Genomic DNA, 12,228 nt, shown 5'->3' with positions numbered 1-12,228 from the left:
CCACCAGTAGGGAGGTAGATGCAGGCAGATGGCTCAGTTCGAAGCGAGGGCTACCTGTGCTAAGGTCTAGGGCCCTGTTACAACATCGGGTGGTTAAAGTGTTCAGATTCATAGAGACAGAAGGTAGAATGGTGACTGCCAGAGGTGAGAGAGAAACAGGAAGCTGTAAATTGGGTTAATTGTTTCAGTTTTACATGATGAAACATGTGCTTCTAAGACTATAATACTTACATACATACATACATACATACATATATACATACATACATATATACAGACATACACATACATACACACATACTGTCTGAGTGTTGCTCTGATGATATAGTATGGCTAAAAAGCAAGCTGTGGAGAAGAGTTTATTTCTGCTTACACTTCCAAGTGTCAGTCTATCACTGACTGAAGTCAGGGCAGGAACCTGGAGGCAGGAAGGGTGCTGCTTACTGCCTTGCTCCTACTGGTTTGCTTGGCCTACTTTCTTATAAAACATAGGACCGCCAGTTCAGGGATGGCTCCACCCACAATGTGCTGGGGCCTTCCCAATCAATCACTAATTAAGAAAATGCCTTACAATAAATAAATAAATAAATAAATAAATAAATAAATAAATAAATAAATAACTGAAGGGTGTGGTGGCAGAGGCCTTTAATGCCAACACTTGGGAATTCAAGGCCAGCCTGGTCTACAGAGACAGGACAGCCAGGGTTACACAGAGAAACCCTGCCTTGGAAAGCCAAAAATAAAAAATGAAATAGGACAAATATGTTTTTAAAAAGAAAGAAAAGAAAATGTTTTGCAAGCTTGCTTCCAGCCCCATCTTCTGGGGGCATTTAGTTGAAGCTCCATCCTCTCAGATGCTTCTGTCAAGTAGACAATTGAATGAGAATAAAGTCACAAGGTTTCGTGGCTTTAATAACAGCAATTTGTCACAAAGCCTGACAGACTTGGTAACTTGGCCTAGGCAAATGCAAGTTCTTCATTCTAATCTTAATTACCAATGTTGTCTCTGACACAGCACATCATACATAATAAATTCATGTGTGTTACGTGTTGAGTACAAGTTATAAAGGCTGCAATAGAGCTGGACACTTCAGAAGCCTGCCGAGAAAAATCTGTGTAGACAGATGATAAACCTGACCAGCTCTGAGAGGGAGCTGCTCTAGTCAGGTTTGAACATGAAGCTGCTGAATTCAGCTTCAAGGAAAAAAAAGACTGAACTGTGTCAGAAGCAGGAGTCAAAAGGTCAGGTCCAGGTCCAGACTGGAAAACAGGTCCACCAGTTGGAATGGAAAAGCAGGCAGTCCAGTAGGCTCCATCAAGGAAGATGTGCTGAGGCAAGCCAGGGAGTTGTCACTCACTGATACACACAATATACGTCAGATAATAGGTTTGTGTGGGGCCGTGACATGGCAGTGTTTTGTGTCCCTCACTTCAGAGTCCAGGCAAGAAAGTTAAACCCTTTCCTTCATCCAACATGTCTGAGAAGTTCTTGGGCCTAGCTTTTCTGATATGATTTTAAGATGCTCACGTCTCCAGGGTTTCAGTTTTCCCTAATTAATGTATAGGGTGGCTCCCTTTCTATTTCCTATGAATAAGCCCTTTGTCTGTCTGTGCAGGATGGGTACAGTTTGACACATAATGCACTGTTTGGGTCCATCCGAGGGTCACCGCCATCTTTCTTTCTCCCTCAAAATGAAGTCAAAAGTTGCTTGTAAAATAAGGCAATTCATAGCCTGAAAACCCAGTGTTTTATACAACATGGAGTAACTTGGAGTAGGGCAGAACCTGATCTCAAGAGTGTGTGTGCGCGCGTGTGTGTGCGAGAAGGAATACTAAGCAGCCTTTACAAAGAACAGGATGCTGGCACATGCTATAGCACGGATGAGGTGTGCTGAGTGAAATAAGCCAGCTGCCGAAGACACACGCTACACAACTCCACTTACATTGTTCGGGGATAGCCACCAGACAAGACTGCTCTCAGACATGGGTTTTAGCCAATAGAAAGGCTTTATTAGCTGGTCAGTGACTATACTGGGTATTCGTGATCCCAGTGTAGCCCCGAACCTTGCTCAGAGTGAGCTTCTAAGCACAAACACCATGTGCTGACATGTAGTTGACACACTACAATGAACAAGAACAGCTAGCCAGAAGCAGGACTACAAAAGTGAAAGGGCAGATTAGTACATTTAGAAGCTTTCCCAGAACTGTACATTTTGATGGAGTAGGCCTTTGTTTTAGTTTGGCAGGAGGTGCTGTCTCCATGCTGAGTTTTATAACATTTCTACCATGGAGTCACCTGTGCGAAGGTCAGGGCCCTGTGACAACATCGGGTGGTTAAAGTGTTCAGATTCATAGAGACAGAAGGTAGAATGGTGACTGCCAGAGGTGAGAGAGAAACAGGAAGCTGTAAATTGGGTTAATTGTTTCAGTTTTACATGATGAAAATATTCTGAAGAACTCTGAAACCAAGTTCTGAAGGTTTCTCACCACCATACACTCTACTTCAAAGTCTAGTCTGTATACTTGAAAACAGTTCAGATAGTAGGTTGGAGAAGGAGACTCCCAGGGGACCAGAATGGCAGCAGCGAACAGAATGAGGCAGTGTATCAGGGAGGGCACTGTGGGAAACAGAGGACACACCTCAAGCAGAACTTGGGAGGATTCAATAAAGAAACCGCACGCAAAGCTGAGTTTGATAGTGTATGCCTATAATCCTGGCACGTGGAGGCAGGAGAATTACCTGTTTGAGGTTGGTGCTGGGGCTGGCTCAGTGCGTAAGCGCTTTCTTTGCAAGTGTGTAGACTTCCAGCACTGCAGTAAAAGCCAGATGCACTAGCACATGTCTGTCACCCAGCTTGGAGACGTTATGGGGGTCAGTTGGACCCTGGGGTCTTGCTGCTCAGCATCAAGAAGTTTCAGCTTCAGTGAGAGAGCCTGTCTCCAAAACTAAGGTTGTAGGCAGTAGAGGAAAAAGGAAGCCTCTCCACGTATACATGCCTATCACACACACACACACACACACACACACACACACACACACACACACACACGTTCAAGGTCATGCTCAGTTACATACAAATTTGAGGCAAGCCTGGATTATAGGACTCTCACCCTCTCTCTTTCCCTCTCTCTTTCTCTTCCTCCCTCCTTCCCTCCCTGCCCCCTCAAAACACATATACCATTAAGGACCGAGTTCTGCTGCAGACATGGCGCCCTGAGCCGTGCAGTCTCTGCTGTGGTGTCCTGCCTCCCCTGTGATCTGGATCCTCAGAGGTTTCTCAGCTTTGAAACAAAAACCCTGTATCAAAGGATCGATGCTCCATAGTCTAAATTCTCCCTGCCCCTTTTAAAGCCTATGCTACCACCTAATGCTTTTCAAGGAAAAGTGGCTTTCATTACAGGAGGAGGGACTGGCCTTGGCAAGGCAATGACAACTTTCCTGTCCAGCCTGAGTGCCCAGTGTGTGATAGTCAGCAGGACTATTGATGTTCTGAAAGCTATTGCAGAAGAGATTTCCTCTAAAACTGAAAATAAGGTTCATGCGATTCGGTGTGATGTTTGAGATCCTGATATGGTGCATAACACAGTGCTGGAGCTGGTCAAAGTTGCAGGCATCCTGATGTGGTGAGAAACAGCTCGGCAGGGAACTTCATTGCTCCCAGCGAGAGACTGGAAGGCCATAACTGACATAGTTCTCAATGGCACAGCCTATGTGACGTTAGAAATCAGAAAGCAGCTAATTATAGCACAGAAAGGAGCTGCATTTCTTGCTATCACTCCCGTCTATGCTAAGAGTAGATCAGGCTTTGTAATGCCAAGTTCTTCAGCGAAATCAGGCGTGGAAGCCATGAATAAGTCTATTGGAACTGAATGGAGTAGATATGGAATGTGTCAACATAATTCAGCCAGGGCCTATCCAAACCAAAGGTGCCTTTAGCTGTTTGGACTGGACTGAAAGATTTGAGAAAGATATGACTGACAGAATCCCCTGTGATTGGCTGGGAACTGTGGAGGAACTTGCAAATCTAGTGACTTTCCTTTGCAGTGATTATGCCTCTTGGATTAATGGGGCAGTCATTACATTTGACGGTGGAGAGGAAGTGTTTCTGTCAGGTGAACTCAACTCTCTACAGAAGGTCACCGAGGAGGAGTGGGATGTAATTGAAGACAAAAGTCTCCTAAGATGCTCACGACTTCCTCTGTGACAAACTAAAGTTAGAGACTAGAGTGCTAGAGATGGACCATGGTCTTCTGCTTGTCTTCAGGGTTAATAAACTGTTTGCTTTGATGAAGAAAACACATATAACACTTATAACAACAACAATAACTACAACAACGACAGAACAAACACAAACCACATACAAGATTATAACAGGACTAATGGAAATCTGTGAGAAAAGGTGAAACATCCAAGAGTGAACACCATGGAAGTTATTCACATGCCAAGATCTGGAGGACTAGTAGAGGAATCAGTCACTTGTGCTGTGGGCACTGAAGCTCTAGGCCAGGGAGGCCTGCTAGCAGCTGTGGTCTTCTAGGAAAACAGCTATTATCGCACCCAGCTTGGAAGGAAGGGGCTGGAGGAATACTAACCTCGAGCTCTCTCTGTTTCTGACTCAGAGCTCCGGTCACTGCCCTTTGCCCCCACTTGGCTGTACCCAAACAGAATCACCCACTTCCCAGACTGGACCTTAAGAGACAAATGGAGAATAACCAGCTGAGAGGCTCGGGCTATCTCACTGGGCACTGCAGGATTCTGTACTCCTTGAAGATATACGCACCCACCTAACAGAGCTGTTGCGCCTTCTGTGTTTGATACCTCAGTCTGTCTTCTTTCGCTCTCTGTCATGTTTTGCCAGCTTTTATCCCATTATGTATAGTTCTCTAGACCTTTGGGGCAAGGGTCACATGATGTTAGTGCCTGGCCCACCCTAACATGCCATTTCCCCAGCCACTGGAGGTCCAAAGTGAAGTAGACACAGATAGGATTTGTTCCCTGGAATTGACTTCTTTCTGCCCTTGTTTTCTTTCCATTGTCTTTTCTCCAAGATGAACCTAAGCTGGAATGACATAGACTGTGTGGAAAACTATCGGCGATAAAGAGCCTCCTGACATGTTAAGAAAAGCAATGCCAAGGAGACAGAGTCCATAACGGAGAGGCTCTACAATGCCGTTTGATACAGTTCCTCCCTCTCTACTGCAGTCACACATCCCGCTGCCCTCCTACCCCCCCCCACTCTTTTCTGGTCTCCACCATCATGAAGATCATTCATGGAAATCTGTCATCTCACCAACCCCCAGAGAAATAAGTCAGTGCGCTGTTTTAGTGTGATATATGATACCAAGCAACTTTATGGTTTTTTAAAAATGAATTTAGATCAGTATATTATTAAAGATCATGTTATAATTTTCATTTTAATCTATTCTTTAATAATATTCATAATATATAAGGACAAGGTTTGACTTTCTTCCATTTAACAAGTGATGCATACTGCTTAATTTATTTCAAATTAAGTATGCACGAAAGAATATGGCTTATCTACAGATTCAAAATGACATTTTAATTTTGTGTTTGGGGACCAAATGTGTATTAATATGTAGATTGAAATTTAACTATGTGTTGGAGCCCTCCAAACTGCTTCCGTGACCTGATATTTGGAATTCTTGAATTTCTCTCTTTAAAAAAAAATCAATTACGTTATTATTATAATTTTCATGTTTTGTTTCTAAAAAGGAGACCACGAGCACTTTCCGGCTGCTGTTTGCAAGTCCTCTCCAGAAATAACACACTGTGGGGTTGGATCATTTTATTTCCAATAAAGGAAAAGTCAAATTGAATAAAAAATTTCCCCTGTTAACATGTGTTTTGAAGAACCAGAGCTCTCATGATGTACTCAGAAGTGCTTTTAAGTCTGAGGTCAAAATTCAAAACTCTCACTTTTGTGTCTATTGCTCATTCTCTCTTCCCGTCAGAGCCATGTTAAGGGAACAAATCAGTAACTCATTCTGTTCTAAGTCAGTGCCATTGATGCCATCTGCCTTGCTCAAGTTATGCACTTGAGAATAAGTCAGTCATCTGGATAATAACAGAACGCTATAAAAGGGGCAAGACCAGCAGCACAGGCACAAGAGCCCAGTGAGCTAGCAACCAAGTGACAGACGGACTGGCCCCCAAATGCCTCCTTAGCATCTGGCAGTGTTTCTGTTTGTACTGGTTACTTTTCTCATCACTGTGGCAAAGCGCTTAACTAAGGTAACTTAAGGGATGGTTTATTTGGGTTCGTACTTTGAGAGTACTGTCCACCATGCTGGGGGACTCAGGGCAGCAGGAGTCTGAGGCAGCTGGCAGCATTCCATCCAGAGCCAGCAAATGGAAAGAGGTAAATGTCACTACTCAGGTCGCTTTCTCCTTCTCCTAGCCTCAGTCCATGGTATGGTGCTGCCCACGTCTAGGCTGGGTCTTCCTACCTCAAGTAAGCCAATCTAGAAACGTCAAGGACGTGGCCAGAGGTTTATCTCCTAGGTGATTCCAGCAGGTTACCAGTCTGTTTTAGTCACCACAACCTTTGGAATTAAGTGATATTCTACAATTATTTTCTTTAAACTTTAATAAACTCCTGGATATTCTTTATACCAAAATGAAGTTGAACGTTTCGAACTCATGTCCTGGCTCCCAGCTCGATGACCTTCACCAACTTCTTTTTTTTTTTTTTTTCGAGCTGGGGACCCGAACCCAGGGCCTTTGCGCTTTGCTAGGCAAGCGCTTTACCACTGAGCTAAATCCCCAACTGACCTTCACCAACTTCTTATTTCTCCTTTCGTTTTCTAATGCTGTTTATAGATATGAATGAGGAATTAAATGTTTTTATGCAGTCAGCTTAACCTGTCCGCAGTGTAGGCGCACCGCCATCAGTGCAAAGTGGGGAGAGGGAGAGCTTGGGCCTGGCTTTGGTTATTTTCACTTCAGTGCATCATCAAACCGGCAGATGGGTGAACGCACGCTGTGTGAAGGGTGAAAGTGATAACAATCTCCATGTGAACAGATGTAGCTCATCAAAGCAGCCCTGAGAGAATGAGGGTTTCCCTGGCAGACAAACAAAAGCCTCATTTTCATATAGCACCATTAGGCTGAGGCAGGTAGCATAGAGATTTGCAAGTGTGGTTCCCAGACCTGCATTACTTGAGTACTTCCACTAATAGGAATTATTATTTTTTAAAGATTGATTTATTTATTTATTTATTTATTTATTTATTTATTATATATGAGTACACTGTCGCTGTCTTCAGACCCACCAGAAGAGGGCATTGGATCTCATTACAGATGGTTGTGAGCCACCATGCGGTTGCTGGGAATTGAACTCAGGACCTCTGGAAGAATAGCCAGTCTTCTTAATCTGTGAACCATGACACCACACCCCACCCTATCCCCCAGAAATATCAGGCCCTGAGGAATCAGAAACTTTGAAACTGGGGTACAGAAATTTGCATTTTAACAAGCCTGGTTAAGATTTATGAAAATCCAAAGCATTTCAGGGGTATCTGGAATCTAATTGATCCTCTTTTGTTGTTTTTCATCAAGTGCTAAATGACATCGAAGCAATGCCTTCAAAGATAGAGAAAATATTAGAACTTAAAACTGTGTGTGTGTGTGTGTGTGTGTGTGTGTGTGTGTGTGTGTCTGTGTTGTGGGGAGTGTCTTGCTATGTAGTTCAGGCTGGGCTTGACCTCCTAATCCTACATCCTCTGTGTACTAAGTACCGGGATTAAAAGCACCTCCACGGATCCAGCTAGAATGTAAAATCCTATACTAAGACATTCATCAATATGAAAGCAAACGAAAAAATTTTTCAGACATAGAGGTCTTAACTAAAATACACACACACACACACAACACAGACTTCCAGCCAATTCTGGTGTACACGCAAGTACCAGAACCTGCATCATAGCATGACACAATTATTTTTGTAACAAGTTTCACATTCTTGTTCTCCTTTTTTCATGGGCTTTCTGAGACCCAACGTTATTGTGAGGACAATATGTGTACTTAGACATGGTCCTTTATGGGCAAAGCCACATGAAAACCTGAAGGATTTCTCTCAAGAGAAAATTTGATGATTTAATCATAGATTCTGCATGGCACTGATGAATCTGCCCTATGAGTAGGCACAGGATTGGACTTTTCTTGTGGCCTTTAGAGATCCCATGCATTCATTCTTTCTAAATGCATTCTTTCTGTATGCTTCTTTCATCTATCTATCTATCTATCTATCTATCTATCTATCTATCTATCATCTATCTACCTACCTACCTTTCTATCTATCTATCTATCTATCTATCTATCTATCTATCTATCTATCTATCTATCTGTCATCTACCTACCTACCTTTCTTTCTATCTATCTATCTACCTACCTACCTACCTACCTACCTACCTACCTACATACCTACCTATTAGGGTACTGATTATTAAACCTCAGGGATTTCTTAAGCAAGTACTCTACTACTAAGCTGTACCTCCAGTGTCTTGCTATATAGCACAGGCTGGTCTTAAACTCTCAGTTCTCCCACCTCCACCACTGAAATGCTGGGATTACACACGGGCACACCACCACACTTGTAGGCTTTGGGGATCTCATATATTTGTGTGTGTGTGTGTGTGTGTGTGTGTGTGTGTGTGTGTGTGTGTGCGCGTGCGTGTGTGTGTGAAAGGTGAATGAATGGCCTTTCAATGGCCTGATAGCTTTGACTGTGTCTGGGGCTCTGGCTCCAGGAACACCTGCCTAGTATGCTCTAAGCATTGCCCAATGAAACATGCGATGATGAAAATATTCTATATTTCTCTTCTATATATTCTATTCTATTCTATAACTTGCAACATCAATCTGTGATGCACCACTCAATATGTGAGCCACTAGATGCAAGAGGCACTTAACAGTATGGTTAGCACCATTGAACAGATGGGGTTAAAATCTCATGTAATCTTAACTAATTTAAATGTGATAGGCACACATTGGCCAGTATTATACTGAAAGTTACTGTTTGCATCAAATAATGCTATATACTTAATGTAAGCTAAGGAAAATTATTCTGTTTCTCAGAAATTCAAATGGATTGATCAACTACTATTGCTATTTGCTAAATCTGACCTGAGTCTAGGCTCTCTGGTCAGGTGTGGGTACACATCTGTGATCCCAGCCCGAAGGAAGCAGAAGGAGCATCAGGGTGAGTCTGAGGCCAATACAATCTGCACAGTAACTTCTAGGTTAGACGTCACAAAAGACTGGACATGACAAAAGAAGGAGGAAGAGGAGAAGGAATAGGAGGAGAAAGGAAGGGAGGAGCAAGGAGAAAGGTAGAGGTGGGTTTGTCATTAGCCACAAGGATAGAGGCACAGCTCCACCCTGTTACTCTCAGCAGCCTAAGGAGTTCCCTTAAATTTTTAAGGGGTTTCTACAGGTGAGACCGAAAAGAATTTTGGCACAAGCCAGTGTGAGATTTGGAGTCTCTAAAACAGACATGATTTGGGGGAAAAAAGAAAGAGCATCTGAGAGCATGGGTGTGGACTTCTCAAAGAGAAGTTGTGCTTTATTTACAGATATGTATGTGTGCACCTGCATATACATGTGCACATGTATGCATATGCATGTAGAGGCCAGAAGCTGATGTTAAGTGTCTTCTTTGGTCAATTCCCACTTTATTATTTGAGACAGTGTCTTTCACAGAGCCTGGGATTTGCTGATTGAAGTAGACTGGGTGGCTAGCTCTGTCCGTGCCCCGGCTTTTTATACGAATTCTGGGGGACTGAACTCAGCTCTTCATAGATTCAAGCAAGGCAAGCATTTTACTGACTGAGCCTTCTTCCCAGCCTAAAAGATATGTCAGAAATAGAACTTAACCATGGCAGTTAAGAGAAAGAGAGACGCTTAGAGAAAGATTACACCAGACCTAAATATGAGTGCATGTTTCTCAGTGGAGAATGCAAGGACGTGTCTTAGCTCTAAATACCATCTCAAGTTATGTCTTGAGAGTTAGAACTTTCTTTCTTTGTTCTCTCCTTTGGGTACATGTGATTATAGGACAGCTCCAGAGGTGCCTTGGATGGGATTATAATCTAATAAAGGAAAACCAGGAGCCATTATGGGTGCACAGGGGGTTTATGGCATGTGTAGTTTCTGGTGAGATTACTCAAAAATTGCGAGTTTATATCTGGGAAGGGGGGGAGGCCTCAGGGAAATGTTATTTGGGTTACAAATTTGATTCTCAGGTGATGAGAGGCTTCAACCAAACTTCCGGGTTCCTTCCCCATGTTCCCACAATGTCCCCTTTGACCTGGCTTCAGAAGAAAGAAAGTTCTGTGACCATAACCAGAAAAAAAACAGATTTGAGTTCATTTTGGCCAGATAAGGGTGCAAGACCAGTTGTTCTCTTTTGACATCAGTTTAAAAAGGAATAATGAGTGGCTGAGAAAATTAATATAAGTGATGAGTTAAAAGACAAATTTGACTGGAGACGAGGTCCAATGGATAGAGGGCTTATCTAAAAAGCCATTCATGTAGCATTCTTGTAGTTATCCTTATCTCTCAACCACTGACTGCATCCTCTACAGACAAGTTGTGACAGAAAATGGAAGGCAGTGTCCGAGAGGCTAATTTCAGCCAAGATGATTCTGGGCTTGGAGTATAGTCCCAGGTACTTAGTGTGTTATCTGTGAGCCATGCTACTGATTGTCAGGCACTGTCTCCTTACCTATTCAATCCTCTAGTCACCTCGATGGCTGATTACCATATTAGAGTCATTGTGGGAATTAAAAAAAACACCGTAAGATCAAGATTCATTTATTATTCCTATACTTGTGGCTTTGCTTTGCTTCAAAAACAAAACCAAAAATACATGGCAACTAGAAGAATATTGCTAGTTCTCTAGAAAACTTAATAGTGGTTTTTTGACAACCCTATAATTTCCAGCTGTGATCAAATAGAGGCGCCATAACTCTCTCTTCTTTGGGTACAGAAAAGAAACCAGTATTTGGTGCCTCCAAACTCATCATTGATATAATAAAGAAGGTATTATTTTACAACTGCATATTAAGTGGATATTTAATAACCCCTGTTTTGTGTGTGTGTGTGTGTGTGTGTGTGTGTCTTTCATTTCTTTATATTTATTTTCTTTTTAGACAATGTCTCATTATATAACTCAGGCCAGCCTAGAACTCTGTATGTTGCCCAGATTCAAGATTCTCCTGCCTCAGCCTCCTGGGTGCTGGGTTTATAAGCATGTACTGCCACTGCCACATTCACCTATGTAAACATTATTTTAAAAAATATTTATTTGTTTTGATTTTATGTGTATGGGTATTTTGCCTGCACATATGGCACCATACCATGTGCATGCCTGGTACCTCTAGAGGTTAGAATAGGGTGTCAGTCCCTAGAACTGGAGTTCCAGATGGTTGTGAGTCACCATGGAACTGGGAATTGAACCTAGGTCCTCTGAAAGAACCTCTAGTGTTCTTAAGTGCCTACCCATCTCTCTAGCCTGAACAACACCATTTTTTTTACAAACAAAGTTTTATTGAAACACAGTCACATTCATTTGTTTATTCAGCAATTGTGGCTGTTTTTATGCTATGAAGACAACAGGGCTAGGCAGTTATGACACAGACAACATGGCCCGCCAAGTCCAGAGTATTTACTCTCAGGTCTTTTACAGAGCATTCAGGCTGACACCTAGCTGAGTAACAAGTGCCACTTGTCTTACTGTAACTTGCATCACTTTCAGAGGCATCCAAAGAGCTACAGCCAGAGAAAAACTATGTGACAGAGCCGTGTGTGTGTGTGTGTGTGTGTGTGTGTGTGTGTGTGTGTGTGTGTGTGTGTGTGTGTTTTCTGCTCTGAGGTGGTTGGATCCGGGAGGCAGACTAAAGTCCCGTGCAATAGCCAACTGTTAATCCCACCAGGTGAGAGTAAGACCACTACCACAATTTTTAACCAAATTTGAAGCAAGCTAACTGGCCAGGACCATGTATACCGACCAGGTTCATATCTGAGACCCCATGCTCAGAATATGACACCGAAGTACATTTGTCAAGGGCTTATAAAGACAAAAAGCCACAAGACTACGTACTTCCTGCCTTTGTACAATCAGAGGCAAGCATACATCCTGCCAGACTTCCTGCCTACATACCTCCTGTCTATGTATGATCAGCACACTTCCTGTACCATTGGGACAA

The 12,228-nt window shown here is 42.8% G+C and overlaps 1 pseudogene; it reads left to right on the top strand.

Annotated features, from left to right (window-relative positions):
* The first annotated feature begins 2,286 nt into the window (after positions 1–2,286).
* Positions 2,287–4,205, top strand: LOC116887894 (annotated as a pseudogene).
* The last annotated feature ends 8,023 nt before the right edge of the window (positions 4,206–12,228 follow it).

Source organism: Rattus rattus, chromosome X, assembly GCF_011064425.1.
Source record: "Rattus rattus isolate New Zealand chromosome X, Rrattus_CSIRO_v1, whole genome shotgun sequence".
NCBI classification, from domain to species: Eukaryota; Metazoa; Chordata; class Mammalia; order Rodentia; family Muridae; genus Rattus; species Rattus rattus.
This window is presented reverse-complemented; position numbering and strand designations above follow the sequence as displayed.